The sequence below is a fragment of the Budorcas taxicolor genome, chromosome 6 (assembly GCF_023091745.1).
Source record: "Budorcas taxicolor isolate Tak-1 chromosome 6, Takin1.1, whole genome shotgun sequence".
Classification (NCBI taxonomy): domain Eukaryota; kingdom Metazoa; phylum Chordata; class Mammalia; order Artiodactyla; family Bovidae; genus Budorcas; species Budorcas taxicolor.
The window spans coordinates 42,373,810-42,382,177 of record NC_068915.1 but is presented as its reverse complement, the minus strand read 5'-3'; the positions used below and the strand labels follow the sequence as shown (position 1 = coordinate 42,382,177).

The following is an 8,368-nucleotide window of genomic DNA, read 5'->3' as shown; positions in this document are numbered from 1 at the left end:
TGGAAACAATGGAAACAGTGGCTGACTTTATTTTGGGGGGCTCCAAAATCATTGTAGATGGTGATTGCTGCCATGAAATTAAAAGATGCTTACCTCTTGGAAAGAAAGTTATGACCAACCTAGACAGCATATTAAAAAGTGAAGATATTACTTTGTCAACAAAGATCCATCTAGTCAAGGTTATGGTTTTTCCAGTAGTTATGTAGGGATGTGTGAGTTGGACTATAAAGAAAGCTGAGCACCGAAGAATTGCTGCTTTTGAACAGTGGTGTTGGAGAAGACTCTTGAGAGTCCCTTGGACTGCAAGGAGATCCCATTCTAAAGGAGATCAGTCCTGAGTGTTCACTGGAAGGACTGATGTTGAAGCTGAAACTCCAGTACTTCGGCCACCTGATGCGAAGAGTTGACTCACTGGAAAAGACCCTGATGCTGAGAAAGATTGAAGGCAGGAGAAGAAGAGGATGACAGAGGATGAGATGGTTGGATGGCATCACCAACTGGATGGATATGAGTTTGAACAAGCTCCAGGAGTTGGTGATGGACAAGGAGGCCTGGCGTGCTGTGGTTCACGTGGTCGCCAACCGTCGGACACACTGAGCAACTGAACTGAACTGTTTGCACTCACCAATTTGTTGTTTGCTTTATCAGAGTTCTGTATTGGTGCATTAATTCAACCACTACTTGAGAAATACAGGATGCTTGCCTCCATGTAACTTAAGTCATTAATCACTGAACAAACCAACCAACAAATAAGTTGTAGGACCCCATGCTGAGGGCCCCCAGAGAGTGGTTAGGTGAATGCTGTGGGTCTCATAGAGAAGGGACGCTCAGGCTCTGATTAGGGCAGGGCAGCCCCCAGGACAGGCTTCTGAGGAGCATGGCTGTCTGAGCTGGACCTCCCCTTGGCTTGGAGACATGGAGATTTGGCTGACAAAAGAAACAAGAGTGCTGTTTTCCCCACCCCTGAGGTGGAGGTCATAAAAGCTAGAATTCTATTATTATCGTGTCTGCTTTCCTCTTCTCCATGACCTGGCGTGTATATATACGGAATGCTGTAGGTGTTGGCTGAGTTAAGATAAATGTTAGACAAGGAAGTGTGTGGTTAGCACACGTGAGCCAGGTGTTCTGGAAAGATAAGCTCAGAAGTGGGTAAGGACAATGTGGCTGGGATGGAGGACTTCCCACTTTCATGGCCAGGTGGGAGCATGTCCAGCTCTGAGGTCGTCAGCTCTGCCGGTGGCTTAATTATTCCTAACTCAGAGCCTCCCTCCCACCACCCCGCCACCTCAACTCACCTCTGACTGCCCTTCAATTCATCACCCTAATTCCTGACAAAGAACCGAGTAGGAGAAAGGGAACAAACCTCTTTTTATGTATGGCAAGCACTGTGCTAATTTCTTTACATACGTGATCTGATTTAGCCCTGGCTGTATTCCACTGGGAAATGTATTGAAGAGGAAACCACTCTTGTTAGGTGAAGTCACTTTCCCGGAGCTGAAAGGCATAAAGACCTTTGAAACCCTGGCTTTTGCTTACTTCTCCATCTTCAGCACCAGTCATTCTCTGTCTCCAGAGTGACCCTCTGACTATACTAACCTGCTTCAGGCTCTTCCTTCCGTGTTTAATGTGATGGCTCTCAACTAGGGGTGAATTCATTCTCCAGGGAATCTGAGATTTGACAATGTCTGGAGACGTATATGTTTGTCACAGGAGAGGGAGGGGAAGCTACTGTCACCTACTGAATAGAAGCCAGCGATGCTGCTGCTAAAACTGAACTGGACAGGACAGCCCCTCCCTCAACCAGAAAAGAATTACCTGCCCCCAAATTGTCAGTGATGCTGAGCCTGAGAAATCCTGCCTCAGTGTTTATCATTCCCTCTGCCTGGTCTTTTCTTATTTCCTCCCACTCTTGGCTGGAGTTCTCCTACTCATTCATGACCCAGCCAGTGTGTTTTCCCCTCTAGGAAGCCCTGTCTCATTTCTCCACTGTGGGCTAGGCGCTACCTTTCTGTCCTCCCATAGGCAGCCTCTCTGTTATTGTACCTGTTATTGATTCTCTGCTGTCCTGTTCATGAATCTGAGTCTCCTACTGGACAGGGAACCACATCCCATATAACGTTATAGCTCTGGAAGATAGTGCAGATCCCGGCAGATCTTAAAGGATATTGCTGCATGAATGAAGTGGTGACTTGGGATTTATACACTATATGGAAAGGGAAATGAGGAGAGTTGACATTGTTGTTCTCAGTGCAAAGTGACTGGCAGGAATTTCTGCTGCAGAGATGGAGATGTATTTCTTACTGATTTTAGCTCTGTTTTCCTGAGTCAGAACAGAAAGAGTCTCAAAACTCCAAGAAAGAGACAGAGGGCTTCTCAGAGAAAGGAAAAAGTAGCCAAATGTAAAGATGCAAGTCCTTTTCTTCTTAAAATCCACTTGCTTTCCCAAGTTGTGAGAATTAAAAGAATGACAAAAACAACTTAACTTGAACTGAACAAAAATTAGGCCTGGCTGTTGTAGCTTGAACAGCTCTCAGATCCAGTGGAGGGAGCATGGGGAATGACAGTGTTTGTGCAAGGTCGTGGATGCAAGAAAACCTAGTTGGCCCTTCCTTGCTTCCCTCAGAGAAATTCAAATGACAGTAGCACTTACGCTAGCTGCCAAAAGAATTGGCTGAAAGCAGGAGATATTTGAGGCACTTGACATGTTATTTTTTCTAAAAGGGAGTGTCCCTGACAGCTTTCCAACTCCTTGGCTTTCTTCAGCACTAAGCAGCAATGGCAATCAAAGTACAAATCCTCACTGCTTTTTCTCTTCACAATCTTAGGATTTAGAATAGCACATGCATGGATAAAAAAGGTGGCTGCAACTGCTTTAGTTAAGCTCCTCTACCTGTAGCAGAAGAGACTCCAAAGATAAAACAGGACTTGCTTAAACATAAACACCCAGGAGTCTCCGCAGGTGCAGACTAAATTGAAATTTGGATCTAGGAATTCTTACAGTATTTTAAATGTAGGAATCTTTGGATATTATCTTTTATATTTTAAATTCACTGCTATTTCTAAACAGCTTAAATGAAGAACATAAAGTGATCATTGAGAACTCTTCATTTAGTGTCAGAGCAGCCTGATGGAAAAGATTGATGAAAACGTGTATCTTTTCTCCCATACTCATTTTTTCCCTTTGATTGCAAATACACCACTTTCCAATATTCTTTTTCTTCCTGAAGGAAAAACCTCATAGGAAAATTATTATGAGACTAGCCAAAACAGTTCTTTCACAGACAATATGCTACATGGAGCAGGCGCCGTCCAGCAGTCCTGAGAAGGAAATGATTATACAGTTAAACTTTGAATGCCTTCTGTCAGGGAGGATGTTGAACAGTGTTGAGTGGGAAGTGCGTGCTGTCCATCTCCTATACAGCGGACCATCTGTCTTTATCAAATAGCCAGCCCTGAGCATATTACTTCTGGGAGGCCAGCATTTGACAGTCTCCTCCCTCTTGCAGCACTGACAGAGAGGTCAGATCAGTGGGGCATGGGCTGAATGCAGACACAGCTAAGTACAAGTCAAAGGGCAAAACCAGAGTTTAACATTTTAATAAAAGATTAAAATTTTAATGTGATTAACATTTCAAAATCTTCTTTAGGATATGCACTTAAAAAGTCCCTCATGAAATATCAACAACCTCGATATGCACATGACACTGCCCTAATGGCAGAAATTGAAGAACTAAAGAGCCTCTCAATGAGGATGAAAGAGGAGAGTGAAACAGCTGGCTTAAAACTGAACATTAAAAAAAACTAACATCACAGCATCCAGTCCCATCACTTCATGGCAAGTAGGTGGAGAAGAAATGCAAGCAGTGATGAATTTTATTTTCTTGGGCTCCAAAATTACTGCAGATGGTGATTGCAGCCATGAAATTAAAAGAAACTTGCTCCTTGGAAGAAAAGTTATGACAAACCTAGGCAGCATATTAAAAAGGTGAGAATCACTTTTCCAACAAAAGTCCGTATTGTCAAAGCTATGGTTTTCCAGTAGTCATGTATGGATGTGAGAGTTGGACCATAAAGAAGGCTTAATGTTGAAGAATTAATGCTTTTGAGTTGTGGTGCTAGAGAAGACTCTTGAGAGTCCCTTGGACAGCAAGAAGATCAAACCAGTCAATCCTAAAGGAAGTCAACCCTGAACATTCATTGGAAAGACTGATGCTGAAGCTCTTAATACTTTGGCCACTTGATGCAAAGGCCCAACATGTTGGAAAAGACCCTGATACTGGGAACGATTGAGGGCAGGAGGAGAAGGGGGAAACAGAGGATGAGGTGGTGGATGGCATCACTGACTCAGTGGACATGAGTTTGAGCAAACTCCAGGAGATAGTGAAGGACAGGGTAGCCTGGTAAGCTGCAGTTCTTGGGCTCACAAAGAGTTGGACATGACTTAGCAACAACAGAGAGCTGAACAAACAACAGAGAGTTAACCAAAAAACTCAAGTAAACTAAATTATAAATGTTGAAGTTAAACTTTAAACCAATTTATTAAAAAGTAAAACTGTTATCATTGAAAACTACCTTCAATACAAGTCAAGTAGGAACTCTTGCTACCATCTTCACTTGCATGTGCAGTGGGAGCCTGAAAACATTGCCCAGCAGAATTATTGTCTACAACTCTAGATTATTCTGTTTGAATTTTGAGTAAGTGTAATTGCAAGTTATTTTTACCTTATAAATGCAAAGGTTTTTAAATTGCTAAAAAAAAAATCCCTCCATATCTCAAGGTTATGAGAATATTTTCCTGTATTTTCATCTAAATGTTTTGAAGTTTTGTGTTATCTGTATTTTTAATTTACTGAAAAAGGGAAAGGCTACCCACTCCGGTATTCTGGCCTCGAGAATTCCATGGACTGTATAGTCCATGGGGTTGCAAAGAGTCAGACACGACTGAATGACTTTCACTTCACTCTACTTTAATTTACTGGAGTTTGGGGGATTTTTTGGTAGGGGTGATGTAGTCATTTATTTATTGATGTATAGTTTATTTACAATGTTGTGTCAGTTTCAGGTATAGAGCAGAATGTTTCAGCTATATATATACATACATACATATACACACACACACACATATATATTCTTTTCCAGATGCTTTTCCCTTATAGGTTGTTACAAAATACTGACTAGAATTCCCCTTCCTATACAGTAGGTTCTTGGTTATGTTATATATAGTAGTGTATATATAGTACTAGCCATCTATTGCTGTGCTGATATCAAACTGCCTCAATTACTATAACTTAGTAATGTTGCTTTGAATGATTGCCAAACTGAGAGCAGAGAAATGCACTCATACTCCCATACCCCCTCCTCCTTGGCTAGTTTGGAGTAAGCAATAAAATTTTATTGTGTTCAAATGAGATTTTTAAAAAAGTTTCTCACTGCAGAATACATTAGCCTGTTTGTTAATACAATGAATGAACATGTCTCCATTGGATTATTCTTATTGGATTGACGATGTAGTCATTAATATTGTTCTCCTAGAAAATACCCTTTCTCTTGGCCTCTGAACATCCTCTAGCCCATTTCTCTGTTCCATGAAGCTCTGTGAGTCTTCTTCACTCAGTCTCTATTTCCTTTCTCTTCCATTAACTCCAAACCTAGTGGGCATTTCTCTGTCTTATTTAATTCTAATTCCTAGCAGCATTTGTAATGGTTGATCATGCTCTTTTCTTTGTTTTTTCTTCTTGCTGTATTGACCAGTTCTTTATTCTCTCCCCTGCTGGCTTCATCCCTTCATCAGATATTAAGATACAGATGTGACCCAGAGCTTCTACCCTTGGCTATCATATTCATGTGATCTCATCCATGTCTGTGCCTCTAAAGCATGCCATATTTGTGCTAGTAGAATCCAAACCTATAGATTTAGTCTAAAACTCTAACCTGAGCACAAGATTCATATATTCAACTGTTTATTTAATATCTCTATGTGGAGGCCTAAGTGGTATCTCAAACTTAACATGAACAAGACAAAACTATTAATAGCCCTTTCCATCTGTTTTCCATCCCTGTAAATGGTATTGCTATTCTCAGTGCTTGAACCTAGGATTTTTGTTTGACTTTACTATAATTTACCTTTTCCTTATATCCCTTGGTCAGTTAACAATTTATCCTCACCATCATCCCTAACTAAACTATAATTCAAGCCACCGTCATCCTTTTATTTGAAAATGCTTCATAACTGGTCTTATTGCTTTCTTCACAATTTCCTTAGAGCAGCCACTAGGATCTTTTGGAAAGAGACAACATATAGTATCACCCTTTTGCTAAAGGTCTTTAGGATTCTCTGATTGTAACTAGAATAAAATCCAGATTCTTTACTTCACCTCACAGTGTCCTGCATATACTATCCCTTCCCTGACTTTCCACCCTCATCTTCCCCTGTTACCCCCCCAACATACTAAAGTTTAGTCTGACTATTCTTATTGTTGCCCAATCAGGTCAAGTTTATTACTACCTCAGGGCCTTTGCACTTACTTTTTCTTCTTCATGGAATGATGTTTTTTTGGATCTTTTTATGGCTTCATCCTTCTCACTATTCTGATCTTTACTCAAATGTCCTTGTCCTAGAGAAGCAAATAGACAATCCTTGAGTCATTTTCTATGCTTTTAACCAGTTCTATTTTCTTTATAACATGAATCTGGATATGAAATTATTATTTTTTTCTTTATGTGTGACTAATTCACTATCAGGAGGTTTGGATATATTTTATTTTATTTTATTTTTTAATTTTTATTTTTACTTTATTTTACTTTACAATACTGTATTGGTTTTGCCATACATTGACATGAATCCACCACGGGTGTACATGCGTTCCCAAAGATGAACCCCCCTCCCACCTCCCTCCCCATAACATCTCTCTGGGTCATCACTGTGCACCAGCCCCAAAAGTGATACATTTCCAGTATTTTAAATGATTATATTAATATTTATAAACAAGTAAAAGAAACTGGATGTTTAGCTTTTCTGCTAGGAAATGTCAGGCAGGAGCTAAATATAATGAATGTAGCAGGAATTGAAAAGAGGTGCTGGCTTTTGTGTGGAGAAACTTATTAAAACCACTGGTTCAAATCATTACTTAATTATAGCATGCCAGAGTTAGAATGCCCCCTGATTATGGCTCCATTTCAGTTTACCACCAAAATTCTGGTACAATTAGCATTTTGAAATGCCATTGCAGCATTGCCTGCTGGAGTATCTTATTCTTGGTGAAAAAAAATTTCTTTTTTCCTTTCTGGTTGCTTGAGCACCACTTTCATTAAATTGCAATCAAGTCTTTGCCCTACACTGCATCTATTTTCAGAACCAGTCCCACCCTTTAAACACCCATCCTCTGCCTGGTAGAGCACACTTTCTCACTCTTTAAAGAGACTTATGCAGCCTGTCTGTGATAGAGCTGTTAGGTCTGACTGAAGTGCCCACTCTCCTCTGTGGACCTCCCCATTGGCAGCTCTTCCTTTTATTCCTGTTCCTGCTTTTGTCCCACACGCCAAGTCCTGATGAACATGTGGCTCAGTTTTCTCAGCTGCAGCCCTCTTTTGCCAGTCAGGTACTTCAATGGTATAGCACTAGTCTAGTCACCAAGCTCCTCTTTGTTACAACCCTGGCACCTCTTATTCTTAGATGCCAGTTCTCGAGCAGTTCCTACTGAACACATCATAGAGGGTTAGACTCAGAAATGGTCTGATTTTCAGTGCTCACTTCGGCAGCACATATACTAAAATTGGAATGATACAGAGAAGATTAGCATGGCCCCTGCGCAAGGATGACACGCAAATTCGTGAAGCGTTCCATATTTTTTAGGGCAGAAATAAATGCAAAAGAAACAAAAGAGGCCATAGCAAAAATCAACAAAGCCAAAAGCTGGTTCTTTGAAAGGATAAATAAAATTGACAAACCATTAGCCAGACTCATCAAGAAACAAAGGGAGAAAAATCAAATCAATAAAATTAGAAATGAAAATGGAGAGATCACAACAGACAACACAGAAATACAAAGGATCATGAGACTACTATCAGCAATTATATGCCAATAAAATGGACAACGTGGAAGAAATGGACAAATTCTTAGAAAAGTACAATATTCCAAAACTGAACCAGGAAGAAATAGAAAATCTTAACAGACCCATCACAAGCATGGAAACTGAAACTGTAATGAGAAATCTTCCAGCAAACAAAAGCCCAAGTCCAGACGGCTTCACAGCTGAATTCACCCAAAAATTTCGAGAAGAGCTAACACCTATTCTACTCAAACTCTTCCAGAAAATTGCAGAGGAAGGTAAACTTCCAAACTCATTCTATGAGGCCACCATCACCCTAA

At 40.5% G+C, this 8,368-nt stretch overlaps 1 non-coding gene across 1 annotated transcript; it reads left to right on the top strand.

Annotated features, from left to right (window-relative positions):
* The first annotated feature begins 7,742 nt into the window (after positions 1-7,742).
* On the top strand, positions 7,743-7,849 carry LOC128050123 (U6 spliceosomal RNA). Its single transcript, XR_008199633.1, has one exon. It is a non-coding gene; the product is annotated as a U6 spliceosomal RNA (small nuclear RNA).
* Positions 7,850-8,368: the final 519 nt, after the last annotated feature.